Genomic DNA, 22,864 nt, shown 5'->3' on the forward strand with positions numbered 1-22,864 from the left:
CCTGGGCAAGTCACTTAATGTTCTTCGGTTCCTTCAATTATAAAATAGGACTAGTAATAGAATCTGCCTGATAGAGTTATTGAGAGGATTAAACAACATATATAAAGCACCTAGAATACATATATTTAAAAAATCATCATCACCAGCTGGGTGTAGTGGCGCATGCCTGTAATCCCAGCACTTTGGGAGGTTGAGGTGGGCGGATCATGTGAGGTCAGGAGTTCAAGACCAGTCTGGCCAACATGGTGAAACCCCATCTCTACTAAAAATACAAAAATTAGCCAAGTGTGGTGGCTCACGCCTGTAGTCCTAGCTACTCAGGAAGCTGAGGCAGGAGAATTGCTTGAACCTGGGAGACAGAGGTTGCAGTGAGCCAAGATTGTGCCACTGCACTCCAGCCTGGGTGACAGATACAAAAAATCATCCTCAATAGTTTTTTTTTTTTTTTTTTTTGAGACGGAGTCTCGCTCTGTTTCACTGTGTTAGCCAGGATGGTCTTGATCTCCTGACCTCGTGATCTGCCCACCTCGGCCTCCCAAAGTGCTGGGATTATAGGCGTGAGCCACCACGCCCGGCCCTAAATAGTTGTCTCTTATTGGCAGAGTTCTCTGATGACAGTAGATGGGGTCCTGGCACCTCGCCTTGATCCTATGCCAGCCTATATATTCCTTATTATCTATTATTCAATATTGTCTAAGTTCTATCCTGAAATCAATCTGTTTGAATAGGAGTAAAGGAAATTTGAGACATGAGTATTGTTATTCAAAGTGATTAATAATATGTTGCCACAGAGAAAAAGTTGTAGTCTAAAGAGGCCACAGTTATGATTGGGAAAGTAGTGGGTAGGGTCAAATCTGAGGATTTGAGAGATTGTGAACATAGGTGAGAAGCAATTACAGCCAGGGAGAATATGGCAAGACAGGATCAAATACAATAAGTCTTCACTTAACGCTGTTGATAGGTTCTCGAAAACAGCGACGTTAAAACAACATACCATGTAAGAAAACCAATTTTACCATAAGTTAACTGACATAAACAAGAATGAAGTTCCTATGGCATACAATATGTTGTTTTTGCTTAAAGTTGCTGTTTCCAAGAACCTATCCACGATGTTAAGTGAGGACTTACTATATACCATAGGACTGGGAACATAACAGTGGCAAATTTTTAGAAGGGGTCCTAGGAACATGCCTGTGGGGACATGTCACACAGATGCATATTGCTGTGCCTGCCCAATAATGATTGTTCCAGCCTACTGAATTCCTGAAGAAAAAAGCACTATTTTTCGTACTACTTATAATTTTGAAATTAATTTTAATATAAAATCCATGAATCCTTTAATTTTTTAAGAAGTTACAGATTAAAATAAAGACTCCTTCACAAACCACTTCAATTTCAATCCTGTCCCTCTCCCCAGAGGTAACAAGCCGAGGTGGCCAATTCCCAACTTCAATTTCATTCTGTGCATTTCCAGATCACAATGTCTACTATGTCTTAAGTTTGCCAGGTCTCTTTTGTTGATTGACTGGAAAGAGGTGGAAATGAGAGGAAATGGGTATACTTTGAAAAGTCGAGTTCCCAAACATGACTGGGCCCTCCTTGCTTTTTGAAGTAGTCCCTCCCCTGACATTGACAAGGATGTCCTCTTGCAGGAGGGCACTGCTGCTTTCTTTCCTGGGGGAACACTCCAAATTCTCCCTTAGGCTCCTTCATCCCACTCATCAGCATCTCCAGATGTGCCATCAGGACATGCCCCAATATCAATCCTAAAGTCTAATGGAAAGAGAAGGCTTTGCACAACTTTGCTAACTTATATCAGCAGAAGGCCGGAGAAGACATGTAGAGAGAGACTGAGGTTGTCTAAGAAGAAACAATTTTAGATGTGACTGAATTTACTGGTATAGGTATATTTACCAGAAATTATAGATTTAATAGGCTATCTTGAGAAGACATGTTTGAGTCTAATAATTTGCTTGCTTAGTTAATACAAACCTACATTCAATAGCAGCTCATGGTAACTATAATTGAGAAGCCAGAAATGTCTTAGAACTCAGACTTACGGAGATGGAAATGCTGGGGTAAAGTTAGCCTTAGTTCATTCATCGAGTATTCACTGAGTGCACACCACGTGTCAGTCTTCTAGGAGGCTGCAGATTCATCAGTGACCAACATAGATAAAAAAATCTTACACTCGTGCAGTGGGTAGTAGAGACAAATATATGGTAAATATTTATCAGAGGAGACAAATATATGATAAATACCATTAAACATTAATAAGGGAGTGCTAGAAAAGGGGGTGCTGTTTCATATAGGGCAGTCAGAAGAGGCCTGTCTGTGGAGGTGAAATTTGAACACAGACCTAAAGATATGAGCGTGTAAGCCAGGCAGATGTCTGGGATAAGTGTGTTTCAAACAAAGGGAATATTAGGTGCAAAAGCCCCAAGTCTGGGAGAGTGGATACCATGTTTGAAGGTCAGCAAAGAGGTCTGTGTGAAACAGCAAAGGCTCTGGGGTGGTGAGGAGATGAGATCAGAGATAGCTTGGGTGGTTGGGGATGAACAAGGGATGGGAGTGGTATACCAGATCACCTAGGCCTTTAAGCCATGGTAAGGACTGTGCCATTTATTCTGAGTAGATAAGAGCCGTTTAGGGTTTTGAGCAGAGGAAAGACATGATCTCAACCAGTTTTAAAGGAGTTGCTTTTGTAGCCAAGTAGTAATAGTCTGTAGGGAAACAAGGACTGAAGCAAGGACATCAGTTTGATAATGTTTGCAATATTCTTGGTAAGTGATGATGAAAGCATGATGAAAGATTGCAGTGAGATACATCTATTTTGAAGGTAGAGGTGACAAAATTTGCTGATCCAAGGTCAGTCAGTGGTAGATAATAACAATTAGAGGCATTACAGAAAACTACAAGATTTTAGCCTGAGCAACCGTGAAGGATGGAGCTGCCAGGAACAGAAATGAGGAAATCTGCAGGGGAAGCCTGACTGGAAAGTGTGTGAGGAGTGGAATGGAGTGGGGTGGGAGGCTGGAATCAGAAGTTTTGAACATTTTAAGTTCAAAGATATCGAAGTGGATATAGGCATTTGAATATTAGTCTGAAGATCAGGAAAGACATCTAGGGCTCAGGAACACATTTGAGAAATGCTGGAATGCAGATGGTAATGAATCCATGGGATTAGATAACCTAGTAAATAAGTTTATGTGCAGCAGACTTTTACAGAAACAGCCCTGGCACAAGCTGGCCTTGTAGAAGTTGGAGATGAGGAGGCAGCACAGTTGCATCCCACCCATCCACCCTGTAATGATGTCATTTGAGAGGTACCAGTGACACTTCGTGGAGAAGGTAGATATTCATTCCCATTGCAATAGATACTTATTTTAGATTATGTTAGATATAGATTTGCTTTTCCTTGCTTCTGCCAGCAACGGTATTTTTGTTGAGTTACTGGATGTCTTAAAAAATCATCATGGTATTACACAATGGTATTCTACAAAATTTTTCTTTTGACTTAGGAAGACACTTGACAGCGAAATGAGGGGGTGATGACTGATTGAAGCCTCAAATACTGCATCTTCTTGGAGATACCACCTTATGAGAGTGGGGTGTTGTGATGTAACTACAGTGCGTGTGTACGTACTTGTGCGTATGTAGATACACACATGCATATAGCAAAAGAAAATGAACTAGGCCACAGATCGAAAAACTTTTCATTTGTTAGCAATGTGCTGCCCAAGTTTGAGGAATCATTTGTGGTCATTTAAATTCATTAGAGTACTAGTTTGCTAGGATTATAAACCTTTAGTTGGGCAGAGACTAGTTTTACTCCCCTTTTCCTTATTTTAGAGACACTAATGATCTTTTTAAAAATTGTGAGTACATAGTAGGTATACATATTTATGGGCTACATGAGATTTTGATAGAGGCATGCAATGCATAATAATCACACCAGGGTAACTGGGGTGATAAAATAAAAACTTCATCTGAATTAAATTTAAAGCAGTTTAATTAAGCGATGAACAATTTGCGAATCAGGCAGCCCCCAGAATCACAGCAGATTCACAGAGACTCCAGGGGTACCTCGTGGTCAGAACAAATTTATAGACAAAAAAAGGTAAAGTGATGTACAGAAATCGGAAGTGAGGTACAGAAACTAGTACTCTAAGACTGGTTACAGCTCGGCATTTGCCTTATTTTGAATGCAGTTTGAACACTCAGCATCTATGAGTGGTTGAAGTATGGCCGCTGGGATTGGCCAACACTCAGCTATTGTTATGGGTCCATACTATTGTTAGGTATACGTCAAACGTAGATTATAAAAATTCAGTTCTAGAGCATTCATTAAAAGGCCACTTAGTCAAGCAAGTAGATTCTTCCTCTAACTCATTTTTTAATTTATTTACTTTTATGTGGTTTGGTTTATGGGGATCCTGGGTAAGAAGCATAGTCTAAACTCTTGGTATTATCCTCCCAATAGTCATAATAATAGTCTCCCCGGTGTGCTGTATTCTCTCAAAGGTTTTAAATGCTTGCATGCAGCCATCTCTAGAACATCAAATGGTCTGTCTTCAACTTTAATGACAGATGCTGAAAAGTGGGTGACCATGAGGGCACCGTAACCTATGAATGACATGCTGAGACCAGAAACCCAAAATGATGGTAACTGAGAATAGTGCTAAGGCCCTAAGTTTTGGTCACACTCTCACCTAAGTGAGAACCTGGCCAAAAAGGGGGAATTTTTAAAAACAAAATGATGGAAGGCCATTATTTTGGACTGAGCTTATATACTAGGCCCCAGTAAACCAAACCAAACTAAAATGGAGTCATTTGTGCCAAATGTGACATAATCAAACTAAGGCTTTAAGAAAACACATAGATGCTAGAACAGACCAGGTTTTGTTTCTTCTCCTGTAAACAGGATGTTCCAGCATAAGGAGGTACCCTCTACTCAGTCCTTATTCCCTCCTTGCAAAACCTACTGTTCTGTTTCCCAGTGGGTTTCAAAACTATATAAGTACATTTATGATAGTCATAGTAACATCAATGACTAAGGTTTTGGTCAATCTCTCAAAAGTGAGAAAATGACCAAAGGGGGGAATTGTTAAAGCAAACTAAATATGGCCTGAGAAGGACTCCATACTTCTACATTTGAGTCCTTGTGGATAAACAGTAACCTAGCTTAATAGACAAAACTGAAAACCTAATTTAATAGTATGCACCTGTAACAATGGCCGAGTTTTGGCCAATCCCAACAGCCATACTTCAACCACTCAGACTGCTGAGTGTTCAAATCACATTCAAATAAGACAAACAGTGAGCTGTAACCAATCTTGCTGTTTATGTTACTTCACTTCCAATTCCTATACATCATTTTATCTTTTTTGTCTATAAATTTGTTCTGACCCCACAAGGCACCCCTGGAGTCTCCGTGAATCTGCTGTGATTTTGGGGGCTGCCCGATTCGTGAGTTGTTCATCACTCAATTAAACTCATTCAAATTTAATTCAGATGAAGTATTTATTAGGCACATGCATCCCCTCAAGCATTTATCCTTTGTGTTACAAACAATCCAATTACACTCTTTTAGTTATTTTAAGGTGTACAATTAATTTTTGACTGTGGTCCCCATTGTAGATCTCATTATTTTTATTTTGTACTCATCAACCATCCTCACTTACCCCCTGCCCTCCCCACTACCCTTTCCAGCCTCTTGTAAACATCCTTCTAGTTGCTATTTCCATGATTTCAATTATTTTAATTTTTATCTCCCATAAATAAGTGAGAACATGCAAAGTTTGTCTTTCTATGCCTGGCTTATAGTTCCATCCATGTTGTTGCAAATGATGGGATCTCATTCTTTTTTATGGCTGCATAGTACTCCATAGTATATATGTACTACATTTTCTTTATTCATTCATCTGTTGGACACTTAGGTTGTATCCAAATCTGGGCTACTGTGAATAGCGCTACAATAAACATGGGAGTGCAGATATACCTTTGATATACTGATTTCCTTTCTTTTGGGTATATACCCAGCAGTGGAATTGCTTGGTCATATGGTAGCTCTATCTTTAGTTTCTTGAGGAACCTAGAAACTGTTCTCCATAGTGGTTATACTAATTTACGTTCCCACCAACAGTGTATGAGGCTTCCCTTTTCTTCATATCCTCACAGCATTTGTTATTACCTGTCGTTTGGATAAAAGCCATTTAAACCCAGGATGAGATGGTATCTCATTGGAGTTTTGATTTGCACATCTCTCATCAATAGATTCTTAATTATTTCAATCTCTGTTAAATTTATCTGATAGAATTCCAACTTCCATCTCTGTGTCTTCTTGAATTTCCTTAAAACAGCTATTCTGAATTGTCTGTCTGAAAGGTTACATGTCTCTGTTTCTTTAGGATTGGTCCCTGGTACTTTATTTAGTTCATTTGTGAGGTCATGTTTTCCTGGATGGTCTTGACACTTGTGGATGTCTGTCTGTAACTAGACATTGAAGAGTTAGGCATTTATTGTAGCCTTTGCAGTCTGGGCTTGTTTGTACCTGTCCTTCTTGGGAAGGTTTTCCAGATATTTGACACACAACTTGGGTATTGTGATCTAAGCCATATCTGCTTTAGGGGGCACCTCAAGAACAGAAACACTGTGGTTCTTGCAGACTCACTGAGATACTACCTTGTCTTGGGTAAGATCTGGAAGAATTCTCAGGATTATGAGGAAGAAATTATTGTTTCCTTCTTTTACTTTCTCCCAAGCAAATGAAGTGCCTTTGTATGTTCTGAGCCACCTAGAACAGAACACAAGGGTGTTCACAAGCATCCCTGTGGCTAACACCACTGGGAATGCACTGGGTCTTACCCAAAGCCCACTGTGACCACTACCTGACTACCACCTATGTTCTGTCAAGGCCCTAGGTCTCTACAAACAGAAGATGGTAAAACCAGCCAGGTTTGTGTTCTTCCTTCAGGGCAGTGAGTTCCCCAGACCCTGGGTGGGTGGGTCCAGGGGTACTGTCCAGGAGCCAGGGACTACAGTCAAAAACCTTAGAAGTCTACCTGGTGTTCTTCTGTACAGAGGCTGAGCTGGCATGCAAATCATGAGATGCTGTCCTTCCTACTTCCCTTCCCTTTCCATAGGCAGAGGAGCCTCACCTCATGGCCACCACCATCACAGGTCCGTGAGGAGTACTGTCAGGCTACCACGGATGTTCCCTGAAGGCCCCAAATCTCTTCAGTCAGCTTGTGCTCAATGCTGCCTGGCTTGGGAGTCACCCTTCATGGCAGGGGGTTCCTTTCTGGCCCAGGACAGGTCCAGAAATGCCACCCAAGAACCAAGGCCTGGAATTGGGGACCCCAAGAGCCTGCTTGTTGCTCTACTCACCTGTGGCCAAGCTGGTACTTGAAGCCAGCAAGTCTCAGAGTCTCACTGAAGGTCCATGGTGTACTACCTGGGTATCACTGCTGGTTATTCAGGGCCCAGAGGCTCTTTAGTCAGCAGGCAAGGTCCTGCCAAGACTGAGTCCTTCCCTTCAAGGCAGCAGTTTCTCTTCTAGCCCAGGGTATGTCTAGAAATGTCATCCAGGAGCTAGGGCCTGGAAAGAAGGCCTCACCGCTCTGACTGCTGCCCTATCCTACTGTGGCTGAGCTGGTATCTAAGATGCAAGACTAAGTCCTCTTTGTTCTTCCCTCTCATCTCCTCAAGTGGAAGGAAAGGGTCTCTTCTGGAGCCACAAGCCATGCAGCCTGGGCTTGAGGAAGGAGTGGTGCAAGCACTCCCTTAGCCACCCTGGCTGGTGTCTCAGTAGGTCACATGCCCCACAAGTCCCCTGGCTCTGAGCCCAGTTCAGCACTAGGACTCACCTAAGGGTTGCAGTCCTTGTGGCCTAGACTGCCTTTCAAGTTTCTGTAGGGCCCCAGAGCACTTTAGCCTGTGCTGGCAAGGCTTGCTGGAGCTCAAGTTCCAACCATTGGGATGTGTAACTCCCCTCTGGCTAGGGCTGGTTTAAATTCTCCCTTCTTGGGCAGGTGTCAGCTGAGTTCAGCCTGGTTTTGCTTTCTGTTGTGACAGACAGAGCAGCACTGAGTTCAATCCAATGTCTCACCATCCCTGTAATCTCCTCCTCTTTCAAGTGTACAGATTCTCTCTCTGTGCCACGTGGCCACTGCTCGGGGGTTGGGGAGAGGTGGTATTGGTGATTCAAGACTGTCTTTCCTATTCTCTCAGTGCCTCTTTCAGCAATATGAAGTTAAAACCAGGTACTGCGAGAATTCATCTGATTGGGGTAGTTATGAAGGTTTCCTTTTTGTAGATAGTTGTTACATTGACATCCCTGTCGAGAGAAACTATTGGTGGAGCCTTCTATTTGGCAATCTTGTTCCACTCCTCAACATTAATGATCTTAAAACTTAGTCTTTCATAAATGTTTTCAAAAAGTTATCCAAATTAGAAGTAACCTATATCTCATGTTTTTAATAGCTTTCAAAGTCTTAACATGGAATGGCTATAAATGAATCTGACTGACAATTTTCACTAAATGTTAGGTCCAGCTGCAGATTGAAGTGAATGTAACTCTCTGTATATGGGTAGGTTTCCCTTGTGGATGAGGCACATACATGCTTACACACGTTATTTCATGTTATTTATAACATAATTGCTATAATATGTAACATATAACGTGTGCCCACCAAAAGAAAGTAGATATGCAGCTCTTACATGTAGTCAAAAGGCAGTACAGGCCAGGTGCGGTGGCTCATGCCTGTAACCTCAGCACTTTAGGAGGCTGAGGTGGGCGGATCACCTGAGGTCAGGAGTTCGAGATCAGTCTGGCCAATATGGTGAAACCCTGTGTCTACTAAAAATACAAAAATTAGCTGGGTGTGGTGGCATGCACCTGTAGTCCCAGCTACTCGTGAGGCTGAGGCAGGAGAATTGCTTGAACCTGGGAGGCAGAGGTTACAGTGACCTGAAATCGCACCACTGTACTCCAGCCTGGTGACAGAGCGAGACTCTGTCTCAAAAAAAAAAAAAAAAAAAAAAAAAAAAAAAAAAAAAAAAGTCAGATCAGTACAACAAAAATCGCTATGGGCTAGTAACTAGCTAGTTTTAAGCAATGTTATATAAAATAACTTGCCGTAATAAAACTGTAATTTAATTCCCCTACAACAAATTCTGTTATCAATGCTGCTATTATTCCTTTAATTGTTCCTTGTTTACTGCCTTTCTTCTTTTCCACACTCTCACAGAATGGTTCCTCTTCACTTATTCAGACTTTGCTCTTTCTACTTCTTGACAAATTCTCTATCAGGTCAGCAGTTAGCCTGCTGTCCCCATGCCCATATCCAATACTGCCTCTGCATCTTTATTCATCTAAACTCTCAGAGGTAAATAAATTAAAATCATACTCTGGCTAACTGGTGCTCTGCATCTTCTTAGACATAGCATGGTCTCTCAAGATCAGTATTATTTTATTAGTCATGTCACAAAGAAATCTACACTAATCTCTGAGAATAGATACTCTTTTTGTTATTGTTGTTGTTTGGTTTTGAGACAGGGTCTCACTTTGTTGCTCAGGCTGGGGTGCAGTGGTGTGAACACAGCTCACTGAAGCCTTGACCTCCTAGATTCAAGCGATATTCCTGCCTCAGCCTCCTGAGTAGCTGGGACTACAGCCATGTGCCACCATGGTCGACTAATTTTTTATAGAGATGGGGTCTCCCTGTTTTGCCCAAGCTGATCTCGAACTCCTAGGCTTAAGCAATCTGCTCATGTTGGCCTCCTAATGTATTGGGATTATAGGCATGAGCCACTGCGCCTGGCCTATACTCTCCTTTTAAAATGAAATAATCGCATTTCAAAATACACACGCAAGACTTTGTCTTAGCTCCTCAAAATAACTGACATTACTATTGGAATCCAATTAATATTTACCATTTGCTTACTAAGTGCATGAATAGCATGGTGCTATATGCATAGTATTTTGAGTAAGACTTTTTCAAAGTAATAACTTTCTAAGCTCTCAATCTGAGAGTTTCATCTCTGGTTTTCAACATTTTCTCTGAGTAATTAACGGGAATGATACTGTTTATGATGAATTGCTTCTCTATTACAAAAGACCCCCTTTATACAAAGTGCAGCATACCTGTGAACACATAAGATCTGCTTGCTTTTTATCTCTGAAAATTGGCTTGCTTTAGGTATTAATCTGTTCTCACGCTGCTAATACATATCAGAGACTGGGTAATTTATAAAGGAAAGAGGTTTAACACAGTTCCACGTGGCTGGGGAGGCCTCACAATCATGGTGGAAGATGAAAGAAGAGCAAAGGGACTTCTTACATGGCGGCAGGCAAGAGAGTGCTTGTGCAGGGAACTCCCATTTATAAAACCATCAGATCTTGTGGGGCTGATTCACTGCCATGAGAACAGCAGGGGAAAGACCCCCCTGACCACCACCAGATTCAATTACCTCCCACCTGGTTCCTCCTGCAACATGTGGGAATTATGGGAGCCACAGCTCAAGATGAGATTTGGGTGGGGTCACAGCCAAACCCTACCACTTTCCCATTTTCTACAAGAGTCAAGGAATTTGTGCTCATGTTTAAAAGTTTATCAAAGGGTCCACAAAATTATTTGCTTGTATTTCTGTCCCATTCGGTAATGTAATATCATTTTTTTTCCCCAAGACTCTAACCTGTTTTAATTTTATTTAGAGATTCTTGTTTCTGCATACTAATAATGATAAACAGAGCACCACTCGCTGAGCGCCAACTATGTGCTGGACACTTCCCTAGGAGCATTTCCAGTGTCATCTCTGTTTGCTATGATTAATGCTGGAATAAGGAGGCAATGCTTTATGCTCACTAAAAGTCTTCCCTAGGGGGGAAAAAAAGCCTCTGTTACCTACAAACTGTTTATCACTTGTAGATAATTATCCATTTTCAGCTGTCCTGACCTTCTCGGTCAGGAAGTGGACTAATTTTCCATAGGTAATAGATACACACAGTAAACTTCAGTTTCATCCCCCCTAGACTTTATGTGTGAATCCAGGAAGTGGAAAATGATTCCAGTTGTATCTCAGCTTAAGGTAAAACATCTCTTTCTGTATTTTATCAAAACAACTATATGATATTTTGCTAACAGGAGATATTTCAAAAATTAATATATCTCCAAGTGTGTTAATGTCCCTGCTTAACCTAGTGGTTAAAAATTATTTTCTTCCTGCAGCTAAGTCAAAATTTACAACAACCCTGACAGAAAGGGCAAACATGTTTCTATGCTCTCCAAACACTATTTTACTCCCATGGTTACATGGCAGAATTTGCTGAACAAATTCTGCTTAAGTACAAAGACTTTGTGAGTTCTTTGGAAGCCAAAGACTTTTTGGGTAAACAGCAAAGTCCTTATTTTCATTTGTTAGATAAAATAATTCTTTCAGAATGTGTCATTTACAAGTAAGTTGTGTTGGTGATGGTGACTTTTAAATTTCTGTCCTATATGGAATAAATTCATTCAACCTGATCAAGCCAACTATTAGAAACCTAGAAAGGCCCTGATATCATGGATAACTATGAAAGTGGGATAGGAAAGACCAATGCTTTCATGATGAAAGCAGGGTTGGTATTTAACATTCTGAGTTGCTAGAGTCAAGACCCTACTGTATCCCCAGAGCTCCTGCAGACGTATTTTCAAAACACTGAAGAAAGGGGTTGGGAAAGAAGCCAGCAGAATGTATAATGTGTGAAACACTATTTAGCTGGAACAGTTCCGCTTTTATTCCGTATCATGAGGTTTTATTTCTAATTTCACTTGAACCAAAGTATTTTTTATCTTTCAAAAAATATTTGAAAATCATTGCCTCCCTATCAAATATCCCTTTGAGGGCTCAGCTGGCAAAATAAAACTGGAAGAGATGTATGATGGTTCTAAACATTTAAATCACGAGAACTTAGGTTGGCTTGATATAGGAAATACATTTAGAAATCCAGAATAAATTTCTTAAGTTTGCTTTAAAATAGTGATGCAGTAATGTGATTATTTTAGCAAGGGGCTTTACTAATTACTAGATATATTTGCTCTTTTGAAAAATCTTAGCATAACTATATGTAAAACAGTGAGCTAAGAGTTCACAAGTAGCATCAAAAAGAATACTATGTGCTTCCTGCTCTCAATGTTCCTAAAGCTACTACAAATCAGCTTGAAAAACAAGAAAGAAAGTAGGTGACATGAGGTAAGAGCAAGCACTATGCTGAGAGGATGCAGAAGCAGAAGTGATCACATTTTGTCAGGAAGGGAGATGCTTCAGGAGAAAAGACGAGATCTCAGCTATCCTTGAAAGATAGGTAGAAATCTGAGCACAGAAACGGGAAAGCAAGCACTCCTGGCCCGGGTGCAGGATGAGCAAAGACATCAGCAGGGTGGAAAACCAGGCACTAGTTAAGAAAACAATAATACGTCTAATATGGCTGGAGCATTGGAGAAAAATGATGGATCAGATTGTAGAGGGATTTGACTATGAGGTCAAGATGGTGACACTTAATCCTTATAATAAGGCAGAGAAAAAGTCAAGAGTATCTACAGTCTCCCTCTGCCACCTATTAATTGTCCAGTTCTGTGTCTGTACTTATGAGGTGATGATGGGATACTGGGTGGGAAGAAAAAGTAGAAGGAACTCTGAAGACTGCTTTACAAAATAATGAAATGGCCAAAGAGATCAAGGAGAAGATGGACAAAGATACAGAGAAGAAATACATAGGCTGAGGGTGGGAAGGCCTGTTTCTGAGGAGATTTTAAAAGAGGGAAGAAACAGGTGTGGGAGAGGTTGCTGTGATGAGGAATTTGGGGAAGTTTTGCTGCTTGATACGCTGTGGAAGTCATGCCTCCATTTCCTGAAGGAGACTTCAGCATAGCCATATTGCTTTCCAAGGCTTTCTGTTTCCTTTAGGCTGTATTGAGATGGGTTTTAAGGTTGGAGTGAGAAGATTCGGTTTTATTCAGTTCACAAATTATCTCTACAGAGCAGGGGTTTCTCCGGTGGTTCCTTGAGGTGGGGGGCCTGGGAGTGGTGGGGTTGGTGGTGATGATAGGGTGAAGGGAAGAACAAGGAGCCTTCACTTTACATCCCTCACCTCTATATCCACCACATCCGAATTTTTTCTTCTTTGAGACAGGGTCTGGCCTTGCCACCCAGGCTAGAGTGCAGAGGTCTGATCTCAGCTCATGCAATCTCTGCCTCCCAGGCTCAAGTCATCCCACCTCGGCCTCCCTAGTATCTGAGACTACAGGCGTGCACCACCATGCCACATGTAGTCTTTTTTCTTTTTGGTAGTCTTTTGTTTGTTTTGGGTAGAGAGAGAGTCTCACTGTGCTGCCCAGGCTGGTCTCAAACTCCTGAGCTCAAGCCATCACCTGCCTTAGCCTCCCAAAGTGCTGGGATTACAAGCCTAAGCCACCACGTCCGACCTCCAATCTATTTTATGTATAGTGCTTCTGTGTAAGACTGCCACGGGGAAAAAGTGATAAAAGCAATTTTAAAAGATGGTAAAACAATCATGGTAGGCAGTGAGGTATCCCTGAAGTATTATGAGCTGAAAAATGTTTTACTAGTATAAAGTGAGGTTCAGAGAACTTAAATGACTTGAAGTTTGCACAGCTAGAACATACAAAGCTAGACCTAAGACCCATTTTTACTCAATCACTCTCCCACCCCCCAATGATCAGGGTTTTTTTTCTTTCCAAACCATTAAGATTTAAGAGATTTTGAGCCTGTCCATTCTTAGTTGTAGCCTTTATAGATAGTAAAATTCCTATCTTCCTAATCTGAGGTTTAATGTCAGGTAATTCTTGTGCCTCTCTATTTTGTATTTTGCTACTCAGATGTATCTGTTTGCCTCCACCTGAATAGTACAGGCTGAAAAGAGGTAAAGAAATTTTGCCTCAGAAGGTAATAACTTGGCATTAGGTTCTAACCTTGTTGCTTGTATCTCCTTTTTGTTTCCCCAGCACCAACATACTACCTTCAACAAAGGTGAAAATATGATTAAATAAACCATCAAGATACTAGGAAAAAACACAGGAAACATATTTATAACCTCAGAAAAACACGTCTTTAAGGTTATGTCACAAAATCCTGAAGCTGCAAAGAAAAAGGTCAATACATTCAAGCACATAAAAAAATTAATTTCCACATGGGGAAAAATGGGGGAAAAACTGTCATAAGCAAACTCAAACTACAATAAACTCACAGGAAGATTTTTGCAGTGCATGTTGTACACAAAGACCTACTTTCTAAATGTATAACGAGTTCCTATGAATGTATGAGAAAAAACTAAATTTCTCAATGGAAAAAATGGAAAAAAAATGTGAGCAGAATTCATACAAAAAATATTACAAGTGAGTCTTTGTAATAAAACCCTACATGTACTAAGGCTCTACATTTCTTGCTTCTGCATAGTTACTGCTTTAACATTTGCCCTACATACGTGGCCTGCATACACCTTGTTCTGGAAAACCTGATATTATATTATGTCTGAGTCACCGACTTCACCTCCTCCTCCCTCCTGAGGGCACACTTTTCAAATTCCAACTGACTAATCCAGAATCTACACCCCCACTGACCTTTATCACCCCAGTGCCAGGTTTCAGACAACTAGGGACAGCCCTTATGAACGGGCCCAAAGCCCAATGAAAGTATTCAAACTAGCCAATCCTAGGCCTGCTTACCCCCACTTCATCTATTCCTTATCTTGAAAACCACAGTAAAGGCTCTTGCCCACAATTCAGCCCTCTCCCTCTGTCTTGTGACCAACCCCACTACTTTCCCATGTGACACCCTACTCACCACTGTGACATGATGTGTCCCTTCCTTCAGGAACTGTGAGTAATAAACTATCATTTCAATGACAATTATCCCCTGATCTGTGTACCTTCCTATATCTCAAATTTCCTATTAATATACATTTTAAACAGTAAACATATGAAAAAACTCCATTCCACTTATTTTAAGAAAAATATTTTAAAAGACTATGATGAAATAACATGTTTTTTTCCTTATCAGAGTGACAATGGTCAAAAAGTCAGATGGCACACAGTGCTGGTATGAGTAAAGAGACACTCATTTATTACTGGTAGGAGCACAAATTGCTACAACCTCTATGAAGAGTACCTTGGCAATAAAAACAAAATTTTTAAATACACAAACCCATAACCCATCATTCAGCCATTCCACTTATAGGTATATATCCAAAAATATTTAAAGTAGGATTTTTTTTTTTTTTTTTTGAGATGAGGTGTCACTCTCACCCAGGCTGGAGTGCAGTGGAATGATCTTTGCTCACTGCAACCTCTGCCTCCTAGGCTCAAGCCATCTTCTGACCTCAGCCTCCCAAGTAGCTGGGACCACAGGCATGAGCCATTACATCCAGCTAATTTTTGTATTTTTGTAAAAGCTGGGGTCTCACTTTGTTTCCCAGACTGGTCATGAACTCCTGAGATCAAGCAATCTGCCCGCCTCACCCTCCCAAAGTGTTGGGATTACCGGTGTGAGCCACCATACCTGATCTTAAAGCAAGATCTTAAAGACTTATTTGCATGCCTATCATAATAGCAGCACTATTCACAATAGCCAAGAGGTAGAAGCAACCCAAGTGTCCATCAGTGGATGAATGGATAAACAAAATATGGGGGGGTTGTCTGTGTATGGTGGTACATATATATGGGTGCATATATATTGTATATTGTATCTATATGGTATGTGTATATATATGTATACACACACAATGAATTATTATTCCATCTTAGGAGAGGAATTCTGACACAGGCTACAACATGAATGAATCTTGATGACATTATGCTAAGTGAAATAAGCCATTCATAAAAAAACAAATACTGTATGATGCTGCTTACAGGAGGTATATCTAAAGTAGATACATGCATGGAAACAAAGTAGGAGAAAAGGGGAACTGGGGAGTTGTTTAATGGGTGTAGAATTTCAGTTTTGCATATGAAAAAGTTCTAGAGATTAGTTGAACAACAATGTGAATATTCTTAACACAAATGGTACACTTAAAAACAGTTAAAATAGTATAATTTTATCACAAAGGTTTTTTTGAATGAGCAAATCCACTGACCCAGCAATCCCACTATTAGGAATTTGACGTTTTAACATGATTACTCCAGTATAAAATGATGCATGTATAAAGTTAGTCACTCTATCATTATCTGTAATAGCAGACGATTGGAAATGACCTAAATGTCTCATAAGGAACTAGTTTTAAAAAGTATGTTCCATTCATGCCTTGAAATACTATGCAATGAAAAAAAAATTGTATATATATGTGAAAAAAAGTGTGTATATTATACTACCACTTCTTTGTGCATAGATGTTCTATAAGGCTATGTAAAAGATTGCTAATTATGGTTGCCTCTTGGGAGGGGCAGTTTAGATCGTAGAATGGGGTGGAAGGCTGACTTTTCACTGTTTACTATTCTGCACCTTCTGGATTTTGTACTATGTATATATTTTATATATTAAAATAGCTTTACATAAATAAAACTAGCCCCATGGCTAAATAAATTTTATTACAATTTTATTATGATTCCCTGATACTCTGTTCCTTAACTTCCCAGTCTGGCTTGCATCTCACTGCTTGACCATTGAGAACCTAATCTTGCTTGCCTAATGAAAACTTTAGTAATTGCCTTGTCTTAGCTAACTTTTCTGGGTTGACTACTGCTAACTCATTTAACTGATTTACCTGTAAGTCTGGTTACCAGATGGACAGATTCCCAGTCCTACTCCCTTCTGTTTATTTGCCAAGGAATCTACCCAACAGACAACAGTACTCTCTCTCTGTCCACCTATATATTAATACTTCTTTTTGTTGAAAAAGGTATTTTATTTTAATCCTTAAGCTTCCATCTTTAGTCCCCAGTGTATTAAAATAGTGATTGCATTACTAAAGGCATTGTTTTGCAAGACGCACATTCACTACTAAGAGCCACGAGCTTTCCAAAGCCAACCTTCTCTCAAAGGAGAAAATACTATTATTTCTCCTAATACTTATTTTGAAGAGCAACATTTGGTCAGTGACTATTTAAAAAGCCAGTATCAAAGTTTAGATTATTATTTTTAATATTTAATCAAGTTGCTACAACAGTGGTAAACAACCAATGAAAAATAAAGATGTGATTAAAACTGTATTAAGTATATAATTAAACACATATGCACATACACATACAAACTAGGATCTCGTATGTCAGTAAAGAACTAGAAAAGGATAAAGGAGAAGAGGGGCAAATAAACCACACAAACAGAGGGACAGATGGGCCGCTGAGGGTAGGGCCACTGCTGCGTTTTCCTCCCATTCCTAGCTTTGGGTCTGGCATATTGTAGACGCTCAGGAAAGATTTTTCAGAATGAGTAAAGGAAGATAATCTCACAGATTGTATGTGAGGAGGTAAAGGACCAATTTTTCTTTATCTTTCTTCTTCTCTGTGCCCGATTTTCAGCACCCTTCTGACTCCCTCTTACCGCTAAGCACAGCTTGTTCAAATAGAGTTGTTCTGACAATACCCGAGATTCCTGGCCAAAATCAATCTCCACGTTTATCATTTTAAAGGTGCCAAGAGGAGGACACCCTAACACAGTGCCTTCTTTCCTCTTACCCTGACTGCTTCTGCAGTGTACAATTTAACTGAATTGAGGGGTATTAGTCTACTTAGGAAAATGGAATATGGCCTGTATTCTTATAATCTTAGCATCAATATTAAATCTTTGTAAATGGATTTAAGGTATGTTGGTATCTCAAATATTTAAGTGCATTACAAGGTTTTCTTCCATACTGGAAAGATTTTTAAATTTCCACCCCACTGTCAGAGTAAAAACAATAATAACAAAAATATGGGAACAATAGAACCTATCTGTACTGTTCAATAAACTATCCGTCTCTTTAAAGATTCTTGACAGCCAAAGAAAATCTTGAAAAATTATTCTTGCAAGGGTGCCTGGATGTCTGAAGGAAAAGTGAAAACATGCCAATAATAGCAAGATTTGCAGGAAGGTTTATAAAATAAACTTAGTCATTTTTTAAAGCACAGCCTATAAGTACAGCTGTTAGTGAGGGGTGATAACCAAGGGGAGGATGGGGAAACATACTAGAAATATTTAAACAGAGTGTTACATATTTATCTTTGTTTTAATACACAGTCTACTTTAAAAGTCAAATTGTAAAGCCTAAAATAGCAGTGTTTAAATGTATGAATGTCAAGTGAACAATGTCAAGTGAAATGTGTGCTAAAGCAGGAAATGGAAGATTGGGTTCCAAATTCCACCCAGATGTGTGACCCAGGGCAGTCTCAATCTTCCAGAATCTTTAAGATGGAAATAGCAATATCTCAAAACTCCCATTACAGAATCATTCTGAAAAGTAAATTTACATACTTGAAACTACTTCGTAAGCTCCTTGAGTGTGGGGTTCTTATCTTTTCATCTTTGTAACCAGTTAATTAACGTTAAAAAAAAATAGAAAATATTTAATTCCTTAAAAAAATTTTGAAATATCATTAGGGATTATCTCAAGAAGCTCATTAGTAACGCTATAGAAAGTCCAACCTACAAAATAAATGAAGCTTTAGTAGCATCAGCAGAGCACCAATACTTTCAGTAATTAAAATTTTAGGCCAGGTGCAGGGGTTCACACCTGTAATCCCAGCATTTTGAGAGGCCAAGGTGGGCAGATCACTTGAGCCTAGGAATTTGAGACCAGCCTGGACAACATGGTGAAACCCTATCTCTACATAAAATACGAAAATTAGCCAGGCTTGGTGTTATGTGCCTGTGGTACCAGCTACTCGAGAGGCTGAGGTGGGAGGATTGCTTGAGCCCAGAAGGTAAAGGTTGCAGTGAGCTGAGATTGTGTCACTGCACTTCAGTCTGGGCAACAGAGACAGACCTTATCTCAAAAACAATTATTTAAAAAATCCAGCATTTTTTTAATCTGTTACCAGCCTTAAAATAACAAAATATATAGAAAATAAAGCATCTTTTGAATATATGAATATCCTCGTAAAAAAGACAATTTTACAAGTATGAAATTAGGTAAACAATGGCAGCATCTTTTTTAAATACACAGTGGTAGACTGTGTTGTTAAATATACATAGGTATCAAGCTGCAAGTCTTTCAGAAAGCATTCTGAATACTATATCAAGAACCTACTGTGTCTACACCTGTAGCCAGAGACTTCCCCCATAAGCTCAGATCCACGTACTGGACATTCCCTTCAGACCTGTTGCTTCTTCTGAACTCTCATGTATGGTGCCATAATTTGGCTGATTTCCTAAATCAGAATGCCAAGCATCAATTTAGATTCTTTTCCTCACCCACTCCATCCACTCAGACACTAAGTATATAGACACTAAGTCTATATAAGTCTAAAAGACACTAAGTCGTTTATACTTCCCTAATATCTCTTCTAAATGTATTCACTCCTTTTTCCTCATTGCCACTGCCACTGTGCAGTCTCTCTTCACATCTTTATCACGAAATGGCATTCTAACTGGTGAGGTGGTAGGAATGGAGAAACACAAATTCAAGAGATATTAACAGAGAACCAACTGACAGAACCGAGGAGCAGAGTTAGGTTTGGGAGAAGCATAATGGATTTAGTTGTGAGTATGTTTAGTTTGAGGTACTTTGGGGTCATCTACATGAAGATATTCCAAGTATGTGCATATATGGGTATGGACAAAAAAAAAAAAAACAGATTCATAGTGGACCCTGTGTATATGGATGAAATATCCCCTTTCATGTCCTACTGCCCTAAAAATCTTTCTAGACCATCTCATCCCACAGCAATCAAGCTTCTGGTAACACTGCTTGTATCTTCGGGGTCCACAATCATATGTCTTTTGTTGACATTTAATATTTCAATCTTCTTGTTCACAAATAATGCTTCTAAAGAATAGGAACCTTTTTATGCTTTATGTCCATAAATTCTCATGGTATCTAACACAATCCAGCACACAGGAGGTGCTCAAAACCAAGGAGGAGTTGAAGGGATGAATTTAATTTCAGTAGCTTTAGCAATAATAATTATAAACATCGAGCACAGTGCCTGGCACATAGTAAATGCTGTATCTTTTATCTTTTAAATAGATTAAGACTTAATGTCCAAAATTATTGTTCACAAGGTTCTTGACATCTTAATACTCATCAAATCTGACATGCAACTGAAACTTGGACACCAATGCTGCCATTACATATTTTGTAAGAAGTACAACAGTTCATAGTTTTATATATAACCTGTTTTCGTGAAAAGGTCATATATCAACAAACTTAATCCATCTTCATCATTGCCCATGATGATCTGTATACCTCCACACTCTACTTTTAGTTTCGTATTCTATTTTGATTCATAGTTTTACTTTCTTGGTGTTTCCCTACAATGTTGGCTCTCCCTTTTATGCCTCCCAAATGCAATGTTCCTATGCCTCCTTTTCTCCACCCCTTGGCTAAGTCAGGTCAAAGACTTACTTAACAATGATTGGCACAAGAATTATTTTCAGGAAATGAAGGGAGGAAATGCCTGGTTCTTGGTAAAAAGCAAAGAGCCAATTATTTCGCTTAGGCGAAATAATTTAATGTTTTGATTTTGACTCACAGCATTAAGACAAAAATGATTTTACAGCCTCCAAGTCTTGGAAAAGTTCAACATCTGACACACTGACCCATGACAACTGAGGTCACATTTATAAATCAGTGCTGCTTTACATAAGCACATACAGATAGAAGTAGAAATCCTAACTAGAGAATACCATGAAAGCTATCACTTATATTAACCCTGGACGTGTGAGAGCATCTAACATAATACCCATCCGAGTGTATGCTGGTTCAACCACTTTGGAAAAACTGATTGAAGGTCTTTACTAAAGTTGCATACAAACCTAAACTATGACAGAGTAACCCCACTCCTGTGTGTATACCCAAGACAAGTTCATTCTTAAGTACAAGGCATGCATAAGAATGATCACAGAATCTTATTCATAATCTTCAAAACAGGAAATAATCCTTTTGTAAACAAAATAGAATGGATCAACAAATTAGGGTATATTTACACAGTAGTGAGGTAGGAGGCAGAACTCGACTTCGGAGGCGGGGCTTGCACGTCGCACAAAATTGAGGACTAGCTAAAACAGGTCTGAGGCAGAAGCACCTCCCCCATTAGACATGTTCACCAGTGTGCCCTGTTGGTTTACCATTGCCATGGTAACACCGGGAAGTTACTGCCCCTTTCCATGGCATCAACTCAACAACCTGCAAGTTACTACCCTCATTCTAGAGATTTCTGCATAAACCAGTCTTTCATTTGCATCTAATTAAAAGTGGATATAAATATGAGTGCAGAACTGCCTCTGAGCTGCTATTCCGGGTACACTGCCTATGGGGTAGCCCTGCTCCACAAGGATCAGAACCTCTGCTGCTGCAGTTCACTGCCACTTCAATAAAAGCTGCTGTTTACCACCACCAGCTTGCCCTTGAATTCTACGTGGTTGAAGCCAAGAACCAATAACCCTCCCAAGCTAAGCCTCAATTTGGGGGCTTAACTGTCCTCTATCATCAGGATACTAAGAAGCAATAAAAAAAAGAATGGAACTACTGCTACACATAATGCTATCAATGAACCTCACAACTATAACAGTGAGCAAAAATAGCCAGACACAAAGAAAAACATACTGTATGACTCCATTTATATGATGTTCAAGAAAAGGCAAACTAATATATAAGCCAGTATAGTGGTTATCTTGGGTGGGAGCAATGACCGGGAAGGTCTCAAAGGAGACCTCAGGTTCCTGGAAGTAGATCCTGATCAGACTGAGACTATGGTGGGAGAAGAGTTAAATCAATGAGATACATATTTAAAGGAGATATTTAACTCTCAAACTTACAAAGAGAACACAGATGATTGGGAGAAGAATGATAAATTCAGTTATGGACATGTTGGTTACAGGCAAATGTGAAAAACCTGATCTGGCCAGGCGCCGTGGCTCACGCCTGTAATCCCAGCACTTTGGGAGGCCGAGACGGGCGGATCACGAGGTCAGGAGATCAAGACCATCCTGGCTAACACAGTGAAACCCCGTCTCTACTAAAAATACAAAAAATTAGCTGGGCATGGTGGTGGGCGCCTGTAGTCCCAGCTACGCAGGGGGCTGAGGCAGGAGAATGGCATGAACCCAGGAGGTGGAGCTTGCAGTGAGCCGAGATAGCGCCAAATATACCCTAATTTGTTGATCCATTCTATTTTGTTTACAAAAGGATTATTTCCTGTTTTGAAGATTATGAATAAGATTCTGTGATCATTCTTATGCATGCCTTGTACTTAAGAATGAACTTGTCTTGGGTTCTGCACACCAGCCTGGGCGACAGAGCAAACCTCTGTCTCAAAAAAAATAAAAATAAATAATAAAAAATAACCTGGTCTGTACACTTAATATTTGTGAGGTTTACTCTGTATGTTATACCGTAAGAAAAAAATTAACAATATAAAGAAAATGGGATAGGATTAAATATTCAATAGGACAAAAAAAAGTCTGGAGTACCAGGCCTCATGGTTAGGCAGCACTGGCCAATTTGGGAAGCAGGTGTCCCACATTAACCCACACAGCCCATTGATGGGAGTTGTGTGACTTGGTTTCCAAGCATCACTTAATCACCTTTTTTTTTGAGACATAGTTTCACTCTTGTTGTCCAGGCTGGAGTGCAATGATGTGATCCTGGCTCACTGCAACCTCCACCTCCCAGGTTCAAGCAATTCTCCTGCCTCAGCCTCCTCAGTAGCTGGGATTACAGGCATGCACCACA

At 39.9% G+C, this 22,864-nt stretch overlaps 1 protein-coding gene across 2 annotated transcripts in view; it reads right to left on the reverse strand.

Annotated features, from left to right (window-relative positions):
• Nucleotides 1-22,864, reverse strand: part of CCDC146 (coiled-coil domain containing 146) — a 135,826-nt gene that overhangs the window by 110,936 nt on the left and 2,026 nt on the right. The gene's annotated exons all lie outside the window — the stretch shown is intronic.

Source organism: Piliocolobus tephrosceles, chromosome 8, assembly GCF_002776525.5.
Source record: "Piliocolobus tephrosceles isolate RC106 chromosome 8, ASM277652v3, whole genome shotgun sequence".
Lineage (NCBI taxonomy): Eukaryota > Metazoa > Chordata > Mammalia > Primates > Cercopithecidae > Piliocolobus > Piliocolobus tephrosceles.